The 16,012-nt window shown below is 35.1% G+C and overlaps 1 pseudogene; it reads right to left on the reverse strand.

The window, feature by feature from the left end:
- Window positions 1–3,939: 3,939 nt before the first annotated feature.
- Window positions 3,940–10,403, reverse strand: LOC141823781 (uncharacterized; annotated as a pseudogene).
- Between the last annotated feature and the right edge of the window lie 5,609 nt (window positions 10,404–16,012).

A 16,012-nucleotide genomic window follows, 5' to 3' on the forward strand; every position in this document is an offset into this window, starting at 1 on the left:
CCTAGTGGTCTTGAACAAAATGGTGTGCTGAAAGGCAAAATCACACTAAAAGATATGATGAAGTTCATATTGTCTGCACTAAAATTACTTGCAGTTCTCCAGAGTAAAGCTTTTGGAACTTCCTTATTCTTAACTGAATGCTAGATGAATTTGTACCTAAACACCTTTTAAATTATGGATTGGTAAGAAGCCTAGCTTTACCATTTTTAAAGTTTGAAGTTATCTAAGTTGGATAGGTAAAAACTTATAATCTCAATGAGAGAAAGATCCAGTCTAGAGCTACTCAATGCTAATTTTTAAGGAATCCAACTCATTTTAAAGGGTATTGGTTTTTATATTTTCTAGAGACAATAAAATTGTTAAACCTCGACATGCTAAATTTCTAAAGAATGACATCGTTATTGCTTCTAATATGTTAGGCGCATCTTAGAAGACGGCAATTGAAGATTTGCTTAATCACACAAGCACATTTCCACCTCTTTGCTAGTGATAGATAAGAGAACTATTGCCATATTTGAATATACTAAGATTATTGAACAAAATATTTAAAATCATAAGTATAGTGATCAACCGCAATGTAAAAAATTACCTTCTAATTCACAATTAAAAAGATCCATGAGAAATATAAGACTAGACATTTCTAATGATTATTATTTTTATTTGTGAGCATGATTTTGATATTGGTAGTGATCTTGATCTAGTATCTTAAGATAATTCCCTTAATAGCCCTAAATCAGAAACATAGTAGGGACGGTGAAAAGAGAAATGCATTTAATGGCATATAATGGTGTATGGGAACTTGTGGAATCACTAAACCCATCAGTAGCAAATGGGTTTTGTAAGACTAAAAGAAATTCTAAATGTAAAATTGAAAGGCTTAAAGCTAAATTCGTTGCTAAAGGTTTTACTCAAAGGGAGGGAATAGATTAGCATGAAACATCTTCTCCTGTACCTCCAAGGACTCCTTTAGGATCGTCATGGCCTTGGTAGCTCACTTTAACTTACATCATGGGCTTGGTAGCTTATTTTAACTTAGAACTACATTAGATGGATGTAAATAAAGTTTTCTTAAATGAAGATCTAGGAGAGGAAATTTACATGAAAATAAAATATTTCAAGGAACATGGCAAGGAGCATATGGTATATAGACATGAAAGACCTTGGTGAGGCAACCTTTGTTCTTGGGATTGAAATCCAGTTAGACATCTTGGTATTTTGAAACTACTATAAAATGCCTATATTGGTTGACTTCTTAAAAGATTCCATATGCAAGATTCAAGGCTAGAAATGCTCCCTTTGTAAGAGGTGACAAATTCAATTTAGATGAATGTCCCAACAATGATATTGAAAATGAATCCGTGAAAATTTTACCATACTCTAATCCTATTGGCAATTTAATGTGCAAACACAAGTGATTTTTTTAATGAAAGGTAAATGTATAACTAAGGATCAAAATAGACAATGTTGGCCAAGGATAGCTACTCATGTCTGATGAAGTGTCAGATCTGAGTAAATGTCCAAGGACTGATATACATGTATCTATATCCTCCTAAATACCAACTCTACATCAAAATAGACACCCTAAAACATGCTATGATTCCTTGCCAACCACACATGATGAATCATGGCAGACATGCCAAGATGGTGAGCCCTCATCAATGTAGTAGTCCCCCGGTACTACATCCTCCGATAGGTAGACATCTCCTGCCGCATGTGCAACCATGATCAAATCCTCCTCCACAACTAACTAATGGACTTCCATCTAAAGAGCACATGCTCCTGCGTCTCCTCCTCCACAACATACACAAGTGATATTGCTTTCAATGTAAGTTGCTAGGTCAGTATCAATCAAATCCTAGTAATAACCATTGGGTTGCTACTAAGAAAGTTTTGAGATATTTAAAGAGAGTTAAGAATTGTATGCTCATATAAAACAAGTGGAGAATCTTGAACATATTGGTTATTTAGATTCAGATTTTGTTGGATGTACTGATAATATAAAATCAACTTGTGGATATATTTTTCTAGAGGTGCCATTTTCATGAAAAAAAATACTAAACAAATGCTTAATATTTCTTCCACAATACAAGATAAGTTTATCACATGTTATGAAGCATTTATTCAAGTCAAGTGGCTAAAGAATTTTAGAACTTGATATGGTTAATTCTATAGCTAGAGCGGTAAAAGTCTATTGTGCCTATTATATTTTTTGCTAAGAATGACAAAATGTCTAGTAGATCAAAGCATCTAGAGATCAAGTATCTTAATGTAAGATATCATGAAGAAAAGAGACATTGCTATTTGCACCAATAGCTTATAAAAAACATATAATAAAGTATAGTTATCTCAATATGGTTTGATGTACTTAGCAAGCGGTACTTATTCAACTTATGTTGTATACTTGATATGATCCAAAAATTTTGATGTTAATGAATTGTGCTCATCATCGCTTTCAAATGTTTACATATATAGATGTGGTTGTTATCAAGGTTTAAAATCTCAAAACGTGTCAAAGTTTCGGTGTTTAATAAAACGATATTGTTTCGGTATCGTGTCAACATTTTGATGCATGGTGTCAATGATGGCTTAGAGGTTAAAGGAGCAAGGAGATGAAATATAAGGAGATATTGTTTGTGTCGAATGGTATCAAGTGGTATCGAATTTCGGTAATTTAGTGGAACAATATATTTCGACTGTTTCACCCGGCATGGTACGAGATTTCAAACCATGATCTTTATGTATTAAAGTATTAAGATATTAGATTTTATGAAAATGGGTTAATATCTCCCTGATGACACTATGTCGCAAGACATTGAAATTTTTAAAGCATCACAAGATTAATTATAAGTATCGTCTCAAGAGTTAATCTATTTCTTGTTATTAGCTTCTAAGAACTACTAAGTTATTTTCTTTAATAAAAATATCAATCATTGTAGCCAAGTCTTATTTGATATGGATTTAACTATTTGGAAAATTAGGTTGGATTAACCCCTATTTTGGTATGTTGAGCTCAATTACAATCCATTTATTGCCTTGGACACCTATGATATGGGTAAAACTTGGTGAGCCTTTTGATTTAGCCTTTTAAAGGGAAAATAAATACATGAGATAGATAGTCCCCTCTTTACTAAGTGACTTGTTTTCATTATGAGCTCACCTTGTTGAACGTCAAGAAGAAGAGTAACCTAAAAAGAAAGCAATATCAAAGGTACCCTTTCTTTTCCATGGCAAAGATTGGTAACTCTAAGCCTATCTAGCATATTTACTATTTTAAGTTCATGTATTAGATCCTAAATTCTTGTTGAATTATCTTACAATAGCTAGGTTCTGTTACAATTGCTACTGCATTCTCTTACACCTAGTACTATAATAATTATGAAAATTGGTGGTTGTTATGTATCGCCCATAGACAATTGCAAAAAATTAGGGCCCAGGATAGAAAAGCATGATGGTAAGGACTTAAAAAATGAAAAATCATTGGGATTGCATCTGTTTATAGAGAATAAATTCTTGCATTGATTCTAAGGAAGCATGGTGGCTTTGTTTACCTTTACTTCCTACATCAGTTTGATGAAGCCTAATAATATTTACTTTTAGGCATGGTGGCATCATTGGTTATCTCAAGCATTATATAAAGCTATTTTCTTTCTTCTTTTTTTTTTTTTGAATTCTTTTTACTAATTCCAATTCCACCATTCTAATATGGCTTTGATGTTTATACTGTCTGATGCCACTAACTCTGTAGAAAAACACTGATAGCAACTTTGCTAATCAATTTATTAGATTAACCAACCAAACAAGACATTATATACCATCATCAGATTATTAATAAGAATACAAATAATAGATTTGTGTACTAAAAGCGAATAGGAAAAGTTACTTGGAATCATGCCAGAAAGCATACTCAAATTTATGATATTAAATATTGGCTGAAAGTTGTCATGATATGCGACAAAAGCAACAAAACGAAGGAAGCAACAGAGTTGGATGATTAGAAAGAAACCTGAGGGCAAGGTCTGGTAAGCTGTGACCATTTCCTGTCTCAATGCTAGCAATTGGTATGGATAGGGGTGAACCTCCTATTGGTGCCTCATCTTCAGAGACAATAGTCATTGCATTCACATAGATAACTATATCTGGTGTATGAACTGGAGAAACATTCTGCAAACAAGATCATAGCTCTTCAAGTAGAATGGAAAGAAGCAAACAAAAGATGAACATTAATACCTTCAATTTTACACAAAGAAGATCCTCTGTATTGCATTCAGTAGTAAAAGAGTGTATTTCAACTGGATTAATAATTTCAAGTTTTCTTCGCCATCTTCGACCTGGTAAATACATGCCTTCCAAACCACAGTGTACAGAAAAGCGTTGTGGCTCTAGTGACACGCCTCGAAATGATAAAAGCCCCTCATTAACTATATCCTTACTCTTTTGAAAATTCTCCAAAGAAAATTGATTGTAATCTTCAGGTTCAGAGGAAGGTTTTGTGTTGGAAAATGAAGTTACAGAAGCTGGTCCACTCCCTTGAGGAAGCGCAGGCATGGAGTAGCTTCTTAGAGCAAAAGAGAAAATTTGTGATCCAGATGTAGATGTTATTTTCTGCGATATACTTGAGCTTAAAGGAGATGCAAGTGGACGAGGTGGAGGCATAATACGATCTAAAGGGAGCAACCAATGAAGTAGTTCATGATATGGATCATCTTTATTTGCAACTGGCATATCAATGAAGTTCCCAGTATCATTATTACTCTTTTGATATTTCTCAAATTGAATAACTTCAAGGACAGGATCCTTTAAATTACTAATTCCGACATTAGCTTCTAGAAGAACCTGCATCATCCAAGATAAATGTTATGTATCAATTGAAAAATGATACCAGTGTGATTTTAGTTTCAATGAAAAAGATCAATGACAGATAAAAAAATGCCAAAAAAAAGATAAATAAAAGCAAGCTCTGGAAAGACTGATTAATTTGATGTACTGAGAATTTTGCCTTTCAAGACCATAATTTTTTTTTTTTAGCCATTTTACAGAATTATAAGAATTTTGTTGATCTTACTTTCCTAGTAAGCAGCTAAAAGGTCAATCCACCTTTTGCTTCAATGCCTTGTATGCAAGAAAATGTGTCAGGAGGCCTTAATTTTTGCAAGACAAGTTTCTCTAAAGTTCTTGCAAATGTACATTGACTCAAAAAAGACAATAGTTGGTGGAAGAAACCTAATATGTCATTTATCATGCACTTTTTCAAGATTTAAGAACTATCAGATTAGTTGTAGTGAAAATACAGTTCTGTTGGAACATGTCATTAGTGAATATTGGAAGTTATCTTCATTAATCAAAATAAAACAGCTAAACAAGAAGATGATGACAACAGAGGTTTCCAATCTTATGTATTGTCTAAGCACTCTTATTAATAAGCTTGCCTTCACCCCTTTCAATTGTTACTGTTGCTGTTGACATACATTGAGTAGAATTTATAATTTGACTGGACCATCATCATCATCATCATCCCATCTTTGGCCCAACTATTTGATGGCTGTTATAAGAATGTTATCCCTCCATTGTGCTTTATGCAATATAATATTACTTGCAATATTCAAATCAAGTAAATCAACTTCTTGTTGCATTTGATAATGTATTCTTTGATCACCCACTATCCCTTGCATGTTCCATTTTAATAGATTTAACTATCTATAGAAACTATGGTCATATTTGAGTATATCCATACTAGCTTAACCTATTTTCTCTGATTCTATCATCTGTTGGAGTTGCACCTGACTTGTCTCAGTGGCTTTGAACTCAAACAATTAGGAGAAAAGGAAAAGGTTAGATTCTACGCTCAGTACAGCATAAGATGGTATTCAAAGTGATATGCTTATCTGGGTCACCTAAAAGATGAAATTTATGGTAAAAATATGTGATAATTGTTTGGAACAATAAACATTTAAACAATAAAGGGAAAAAATAGCAGGCAGATATTTGCAAACAAAAGCATAGTGTACACTTCGAATTCATGCATAAGCATCTTAAATTGTGTTTGATTTGTCAATTAAGTGAAAGAAAATAATACAACAATATATTGAAAGCTTACTGCTACATCACCATTGGATAAAGAACAGCATCTGACAGTATCTCTGGCTACTCCACCAGATGTGTTACCATCAAAACTGCCCATATCAACAACTTCAGCAATAGCATTGCTCTTTGGAATCTTTTTTGATCGTCCATCAGACTGGCTTCTCCCAACTACTACCTCAGGTTTCATTTGAGAGGGGGCATTTTTTTTTGACCAGAGTTCTTCATCTTCCTCAGTTATCCTTACAAAGAAATTTGAATTTATAAAACTTTCAAGTAATCTCTCTGTTTGGTGTGTATGGCATCCCAAACGGACAGGAAACTCAGTCAAAGAAATATCAATCTTAGGACTCAATATACTTGCATCTGAATTAGTCTGGCTATCACTTGCTACCAGTTGGCACAAAGCTTCTCCAGTTATGCTATTAGCTACTTCATTCACATTTTCAATAGGATGTAATTTATTTGGGTTGGATTTGGCATTGCTCGACAATGGAGCAACAACTGTAAGTGGAGTAGTGATTTTTGATTCCTCTATAGAATTAGATGCTGATAGACAAACCAGTATACAAATTTGTTCACCTGAAAGAAAGCAGATAAGATTGCACAAAAAACAGTAAAAAAGAACAATTTAGAATAGGAAGCTATAAGAAAGACCTACCAGGAAAAATGAATGAGCGATCCCAGGACCTCAGTTGTGATATATCGTTTGCATAAGCCCAGTTATCTGGAAGTTCCTCTGCAAGCATACAAGGAGAAAAGGTAACCATTTGAATAATCAAATATGAATAATGACACAAGCTCTGCACACAAGGACAGTACAAGATTTCTTTCTTTTGATTTTGATATTTTGTGCCTTAGAAGTATGAATCTTATAGTTTTCAACTTGTATAGTTAAAATTTGATAAAAACCTTAAGCTGAATTACGTCAAATTTAATGGTAAGAAATAAATAGTGCAAAGCCAAAACAAGAAGTAGATAGTGCAAGTTAAAGAATATATTTAATTTATGGTTTAAAATATTTATCAATATCAGTCAGCATGGCCAATATATTGTTCTTGTAAAATAACATAAGAAATCTTATTTCATTACAAGAAACAAGACCCTATTTATATACAAATTTAAGGACCTATTCTAAAATATATATATATATATATATTTTATAGGCTATTATCCCTAAATATTCTAACACTCCCCTTCAAACTGGAGAATATAAATCATATACCCCAACTTGTTACATATGTAATCAATTCCCACTTTTAGACGGCTAGATTTTTCGCGATCACGCGTGATGGACGGTGATCTCGCCGTCACGATCACGCGTGATGGACGATGATCTCGCCGTCGCGCACGGGCGCGTAGGAAGCCGGCGCGCAGCATAGCAAATCTAATATATATATATATATATATATATATATATATATATACGAAACGGCTATCCTGAGCACCGTCGTCCTGAGCACCCGTGAGCACCGGAATCCCGACCGTTCATCCGATCGCGCGTTCAATCTCAGCCGTCCCTTGCACAGTGTTTCTCCTCGGACCTCCGCCGCTTCTCGCCGCCCGTTCATCGCCGTCCGACCACCGTCGGCCGCCGGACCGGGCCCGTTGGAACCGCAACTCGCCGGCGGTCCGGCGGTGGCTGGATTCCGGCCGCGATTTGGCCGGAATCCGGCCGGATTTCGGCCGGAATCGGCCAACAGACACTGTTGTCCGATTCCGGCCGAAATCGGCCGGATTCCGGCCAAATCACGGCCGGAGACCGGCCGCGGTCGACGCGCCCGGCGCCGGCGCGTCGACCGCGGCCGGTCTCCGGCCGTGATTTGGCCGGAATCCGGCCGAATGCCGGCCGACAGTGGCGCCAGGCACTGTTGCCTTGTTTCGGCCGGAATTCCGGCCGGATTCCGGCCCAATCCGGCCGGAATTCGATGCCGGAATGTGCGCCGGCGAGTTGCGGTTCCAACGGGTCCGGTCCGGCAGTGATCGGTGGTCGGACGGCGATGAACGGACGGCGGAAGCGCGTGGAGGTCGGCGGTCGGTGCTCACGGGTGCGTAGGAATGGGTGCTCAGCGTAGACGAACTATATATATATATATATATATAGGCTATTATCCCTAAATATTCTAACAATTCTCATCGTTGACCAATGATAAATGTCAATCCTTGTCCCAATAGAGTTTCAATGGTAATGACCAAGAAAGAGTTTGTTTTGAGTGATACTAGAAATGTTAAAATAGAAGGACTAGGTTGGGCATAGCCTAGGCCCGATCGGCACATTTTCTTAGCGTGTTGGGTTGGGCATGTCATAGTCTATCACAAGCCATGCCAGGCACGACCCATGACTTCAAGTTGATCACTTGGCTCAAGCCAGACCTAGTTTAATCATAACTAAGTTGGCCAAAATTTTTTATATTTTTAAAATTTTTATTTATTTTCTTTGTTTTCGGTATTTTAAAATATTCAAACCGTGCCCAATACATGGGTCCATGTCGAGCGTATAGCACAACCCAGTATAGGGACACCTATAGTTTGTACTGACCAATCCAATTTTTCTTCCTATGACATCCATTTATTTCATTTACCAATCCGTAAGGAGATAAAACACTATAAAATGTGAGACAAGGAGTGACGCTGGGGTGAATCCTATTTAACCAAACAGAGCATCAATAGTGAAAAAAGGAGTGACATCGAAGTTGGGAAAGCTTAGATGTATCTATATTTTTTGCATATGTCAATTCTAGTTGCGATTGTGTTAACCCAAGTTCAACTTCAATGGATAATCCACATATATTTGTATACATGTGAAATAACGAGTCCTAATAAACAATGTCTTAGAAGCATATTTAACCTAGGCCTTGAAAAATTATAATATTGATCCACTAAAATGATACAAGTTTACAAGAACATATGCTCATAATCAGTGCTAGTAGGGGTGAGCTAAATCTCAGTTAAACCGACCGAACTGATTTAATTTGAAATTTTAGTTCGATTAATTTGAAAATTCTATTTTTTAAAAAATAAATCCAATTATTTTGATTTATTCAGTTCGGTCTCGGTTTTTAAAAATTATAATTTGGTTAAACCGATTAGACTGATACGTATTGTGTGTTATGACAACTCAAAGAAACACGTAGTCAATTGACATCGACAAATCAAGCACAGTAAATTCAAAAATCAACTGGTGCAGTCAACTATCCACATAGCAATCGACTTGTGATACAGCATTAGTCGATTGCTTGATAACTGACTAAATTAACCGATTTTATATCAGTCTAGTTTGTTCGGTTTTAGTAGCAAACTTTGATCAATTCGGTTTGTCCATAAAAAGTTCAATTAGTTCAGTTCGATTTTAACTGAATGTTTAACCCTAAATGCTAGATAATTATTTGGGTAAGGTATAATCAGTTGAGAAAAGTTTGTAACTAACTGTTATTGACTCATATTTGGAACTAAAAAAATTAAGTAGACACAAATTACAGATTAAACAAATCATCAAGGTACACTTCAAAATGTACTGAAGCATGACAATTGTCAGTAGGCATCGCACCAAAACTGGTCATTTAGGTCAAAGGCTAAAAGTTAGGCACATAATGATACTTCAAATATTACTTGTTTCTGCCTTTTGGTTTAGAAATGATCCTAATGCTACATAACATCCTAGAAATTGGGCACCTAAATTAAACCATTTACAAGAATAAGAATACACAAACTGAAACAAAAAATATGTTCTTCAATCCTGTATGTAAATGTTTAATCTGTTAGCCAACAACCAAATAGGATAGTACAGTGATGTAAATTTGTGAAAATGATAGTACTGAACATAAAGAATATTCATTTTTCAAAAACTTGTTATCACAGAGTTAGATTAAAACTAATTGATCTAGAAAAAAAAATGAAGTTTTAAAATATCACCATCTTTTATGAAATGGCAACCTAATTTATGCAAGCATAACACTGTAAATTTCAGGTCCACATTCAGAAGTTGATGCTAAATCACACCACTAAAGTTGTTTGCAGAGTTTATGTTGAAAGAGAACATACTGTTTGGGATTGTTATCCATCCATCATTTTTGGACACATCAGTATGGTATCCTTGGTTTCTGTAAGTTGCATCTGGTGCCGCGCTGACCTGCATCACCAACTTTGTCACTGTCTGTTGCTGCATCATTCCCAGTAGAACCATTAGGTACTTGGTCTTTTGCAATAAGGCCCTCCAAAGTGGAAGTTAGTTGTTGTACAAGTGGCAAAGAATTGTCATTATGAGACTCCGCAACCCTGGATACCTCAGGAACTATAGGAAGTGTATTTCGGATAAGAAAATTCATAGTGATATCCAATGTTCCTGCTAGTTAAAATAGTAAGTAGATGTAGCATGTTTCTCCTCCTTGTTCCACATGGAACAAGATTCTGGAAGATCTAACACTTGCAAGAAGCTTTGGTACAGATAGGCAAATTGATGAAATGTGCAGTGTTCCTATAGATAGCATGGAAATAACACATGAAATGTTCAAAAACAAAATGCTGCATCGAAGTACTCAAGTATTGATATAAACATACAAGCAACATTAGCTAAAGCAATATGAATACAAAATAGAAATGCTATGAACACCAAATAAAAAGTAAAACATGTGAAACTACCATTGAGCTCTCTACAAGGCAGCATCTGCAATTAAACTACCCATCTTTTTTGCACTAATAGTAAATCTTCTATTATTGTCAATGACAATTATACATCTATTCTTCTTGAATGTGTTTATATCATATTGGGTGGTTTCCTTTATTTCATGATATATTAGGCAACAACTAGTTACTAGTAGATGTATTTTTCTAATCTTATCTTCCAGGAACTTTATGTTGGGATTACAATCAAAGTCCCACATTAAAAATACATAGAAAAGATCATGGGTTTATAAGATGAAAAAATATCTCCATTAGTATGAGGCCTTTTGGGGAAAGTTCAAAAACAAAATCACGAGGGTTTAGATCTAAAATGGATAATATTATACCATTGTGGAAATGTGTTGATTTCATCGGTCCTAACAATGAGTATCAGAACCATAATTTATATGGATCCATGAAAGGGAACCTCAGGAAAAAACGAATGAGGTAGGGGAGGCCCGGACCATGGAGATAATGGTAGGAGGGCTCTACATAAAATTTATGATAAGCTCTCGAAATAGATAAGTCCTAGTAGGTCAATTGGACCGGACACTAAACAGTCTTGATGGATCAAGAGAATCAGACATCGAGACAAGGAGGGTCTGATGGGTCAAGAGATCGAACGTCAAGATGACTTCGACTGGAGTATGATGGTCGTTTGTTGAGAGGAGGATTGTTGGGATTACAATCAAAATCTCACATTGAAAATACATGAAAAAGATCATGGATTAACATTGATATGAGGTCTTTTGGGGAAGTTCAAAAATAAATCATGAGGACTTAGGCCCAAAGTTGGCAATATCATACTATTGTGGAAATATATTGATTTCATCGGTTCTAACAATTAGTGTTAAGAGTCATGGTCTATGTGGAGTCATGTGGAGAATTGATAATTGGATTTGGGACAAGCTAATTTAGGATTTTATCTCGGTGTTTTGATCCTCTTTTGTATCATAAATTACATTTCTAGTATAGTTTATTAGCTTGGATTTATTTGAGATCTTCATCTTAATTCCTATTGATTTGGGATAATTCATGGTTATTAATTTATTATATTTAATTTTGCAGGAAATTAGGATAAGGATAATAACTTGAGGAGAATTACAATCAAACCCAATTTCACAAGAAGAAGCCCAATTACAAGGAATTGAAATCAAGCCAAAAACTCAATTCAAAAAGCCCGACCCAATTACAAGGAATTGAAATCAAGCCAAAAACTCAATTCAAAAAGCCTGGCCCAATTTGGAAAAAACTGGTCCGGTTCAGCAGTTCAATTCAAACCCGGTCCGGTTCAATAGGTGTTTAAATACAAAAATATAGTTCAGAAGAGTTGGGCTCAGTTTGCGCTAGGTCATTCCCAGATTACGATTTCCTTCCTCCTTCCTCTTGATTTTGATAGGAACCCGCGTCCTATCTCATAGAAAAATAAAGAAAAGGATGGAAGAAAGGGGATGAGAAGATTACTTCGAGGGGATCGGCCTCCAATAACCAAAATAAATTAATTACTTAATTGAATCACTTCATTGCTTGTCTCCAAAAAATTACATAATGACTCTATATATAACCCTACGACGATACCAAGTCAATATAAAAATTATTAATAAATCTAATAACCTATTCAAAGAATTAATTATTAATAAATCTAATGACCTTATCTAAATTAATAACAAATCTAATAACATATTCTAAAAGATAATATTTTGAAGGACTTATTTGAATAAGTCTATCTAGGGATCGTATCATTCCACTGTCCTTCAAAACAACCTTGTCCTCAAAGTTGATCTTTTTTTTCTTTTTCTTGCGATGATTTGTATAAAATAGCTTCTTATTGTGCACCAATTGAACTCTCCTTTTGAAGAAGACAAATGACCTTTTATAATTCTTTCTTAAATTTAAAATTTTCATCTGGGTCTTCGTTGAAAATTTATGAGCATGTCAATACTTTCTTTTTCTTCGCTTAGCCTTACGTCGAGTCCTCATCGAGTTATAATGAAAAAATACTGGATGTTGTTGGAGATGACAAGACATTATCGCTTCGTTCACTTGAACGATAGAAGTAGAGATTGATGTAGATCCAATGACTTCAATTACGGGTATCACAAAGTTTAGCTCCTCATATATATTGTCTCTGTAACTATCTCTCTTCCTTTATTGGTTGTGGAGGTCGTAATCCTTCTGATACATGAATTGATTTTATCATAATGACATTTTGTTTTTTATTAACACTTTCTTGTTTTTTTTTCTTCATTGATATCATGTTTTTCTATTGAATCCTCTATTGGTTCATCTATCAATATTCTCCTTTGTGTGCATTGATGACTTCGGTGCCACATATCATTTCTTCGCGCTTCCTCATTGACTTTCTCTTCTTGAATTCGTGCAACAAATAATGCAGCTTTTACAGTGCGAGGATAGCGCATGTTCACCTCTTTTTGGATGTTAAGATGAAGTCCTTCAATAAAAGTATTCAACAATTTTCGTTCTGACCAATCACAAGTTTGGTTAAAGAGTAGAAGAAAGCGATTATGATATTTTGTTACCGTGGTGATCTGTTGAATTTTGGATAATTTCTCATCTGCATTATTATACTCTTGAGGTGTAAAATGAGTTAGAAGACCATCTACAAACTTTTCCCATATTGCAGATCCATGACATGACATATATAATTGATACCATCAGAGAGCCTCTCTATCCAGTTGCAAAGAAGCTATTTCGACCTTCGAATCATTTGATATGTCGTGTAGAATAAAATATCTTTTCGCTTTAAAAATAAATCCAGTAGGATCTCTACTTCGCCAACAAGGGAATTCATCTTCATAGGATCTCCAATTTGTCATAATATGAAATTAACCTTGCTCTAATACCAAATTGATAGGAACCCGCATCCTATCTCATAGAAAAATAAAGAAAAGGATGGAAGAAAGGGGATGAGAAGATCACTTCGAGAGGATCGGCCTCCAATAACCAAAATAAATTGATTACTTAATTGAATCACTTCATTGCTTGTCTCTAAAAAATTACATAATGACTATATATATAACCCTACGACGATACCAAGTCAATATAAAAATTATTAATAAATCTAATAACCTATTCAAAGGATAATTATTAATAAATCTAATGACCTTATCTAAATTAATAACAAATCTAATAACATATTCTAAAAGATAATATTTTGAAGGACTTATTTGAATAAGTCTATCTAGGGATCGTATCAAATTTCTACATCGTCGAGACCCCGTTCTTCTCGATCGACGAATCAAAGCAGCCAGCGGCGTCCTTTGAAGGTTGACGAACGCCAACGCATCCGCCAGGAGTTCCGCCGGAGTGGTCCAACTCCGGCGTGCATCGTTCCTCACCCCTCCGGCTAGTTATTGATAGTGGTTGGCTGTCATTTAGGGACTCTGTCGGAGTGGTCCAGCTCTGGTGAGCTACCCTCCCCTCTCACATCCACTGGAGCAGCATAGGTTACCCCTCGTCGACGTGGTTCGCAAATGCGAGGCGGCCCTGTTCAGCTTCTACTGCCTTTAGCCACCGACGAATTTGAGGTAAGGACTTCCGGTTTCCTATTCTAATCCCCTTTTCATGTTTGCAATAGTGGATTAGGGCAGACGACCGGTGTTGGATCTCACCTTCTCCGATCGGATCTCGCTGGAGTGGTCTAGCTCCGACGAAGATCATCCATTCGAGTCGGTGTGAAATCAACTAGAAGAGCGTCGTGACTGCACCAGAGCAACACTGGTTCAGTCGGGTTCTCTGTTCGGTTCTCTGTTCTAATTTCCAGATTGAGAAGATCATAATCCTAACTTCCTAGAATTGCATTGAAGACAATAAACCTTTTTTTGTTTCTGATTGAATCAAAACTCCCATGTGTTTGCATTTTGATTCTTGTTTTGAGATTGTTTGGAACTGCTCTTGTTCTGTGTTTAAGCTGTGATGTTTGAAATCGACTTGATAATTGAACCTGTTCTTGGTTTGAGTTTGTTTGAAAATGAACTGAATCTTATATTGTTTGAGCTGTGATGATTGAAAATGAATTGATCTTGTATTGTTTTGTCTTGTGAATTTGGCAAATGAACTAATAATTGAATCTTGTTCTTATTGTGATGTTTGCAAATGGAAATTATGTTAAATGTGAGCTGTGAGTTGAAGTGAAACCCTAATAATTGTGAAGTTAATTCTTTGGAATGGATTTTGTTAGTTTGGTAAGTGTAGTAATTGAATGTGAATTTGGTTGAAGTGAATTGAATGTTTTGATAACTTTGATTTAAGTGTAAGTTGAATAGTGAATGAATTGTGAATTTGTGAAAATGTTAGATTTTAATGTAAATGTGTCAAATGTTTGGATTTAATTGTAAATGTGTTGATTGAGAATGAGATTGTAAATTTGATTGTTGTTTGAATGAATTTGTAATTAGGATGTAGGATAGGGATTGATTTGCGAATTATGTGTATTTGGTGTTCATTCTTGAATTATGTATAGTTGGATGCTTGTATGTTAAATTCATTATTGAGTTGTAATCACAAATTGTTAATAATGTGATTATGTGAATATTTAGAATGAGTTGTTAAGTAGGATTAATGTGAACATGGATGTATTTGATCAATGGTGAATTGTATAATCATTTGTATGTGTAGTTGTTGTTGATTTCAATAATGTTTAATTAAGTACCTCTTGTTTAGAAGTGTTATATGAAAATTTCTTGTGTACAGACAAATAAAATAAAATAAATAAATAAAAACAGTTTCATACATCATCAATATTTTGGCATCATGGTCGGGGACTTAAAATGATGTTTGTTTGTTTTAGACTGTATATTGATATTGTTTGATTCTTATATCTTCATTTTATTCATTTATTCATTTATGTTGATTTTTACTTTGTTATTTGACAATGAGGTGTATGACCAGGTCTTCTTGTGATAAACTGCTTGAGCTAAACCGTGATATAGATAGAACATTTCATGCTTTGCAGAGGATTCAGAAGAAGTCATCTGGTGTTTTGAACAGTAACTCTTCAGATTTGGAAGTAAAGATGGTAGATAACAACAGATTCCTGAAGGAGCTGGCAGCACCTGATGTTACTTATCAGTACTCCTGCATTAGCTATCCTATGTTAGAAGGTGATTTTGAGCTCAAGTATGATATTATACACTCGCTTCCTAAGTTCTATGGATTATCAGGAGAAGATCCCAACAGACATTTAAATGAATTCCATGTGGTTTGTTCTACCATGAAACCACATGACTTAATAGGGTTCCTAGTAAAGCAGTTC

This window comes from Curcuma longa, chromosome 3 (assembly GCF_044706935.1).
Source record: "Curcuma longa cultivar G26 ecotype Majalengka, Jawa Barat chromosome 3, ITB_CL_G26_1.1, whole genome shotgun sequence".
In the NCBI taxonomy this organism is placed as follows: domain Eukaryota; kingdom Viridiplantae; phylum Streptophyta; class Magnoliopsida; order Zingiberales; family Zingiberaceae; genus Curcuma; species Curcuma longa.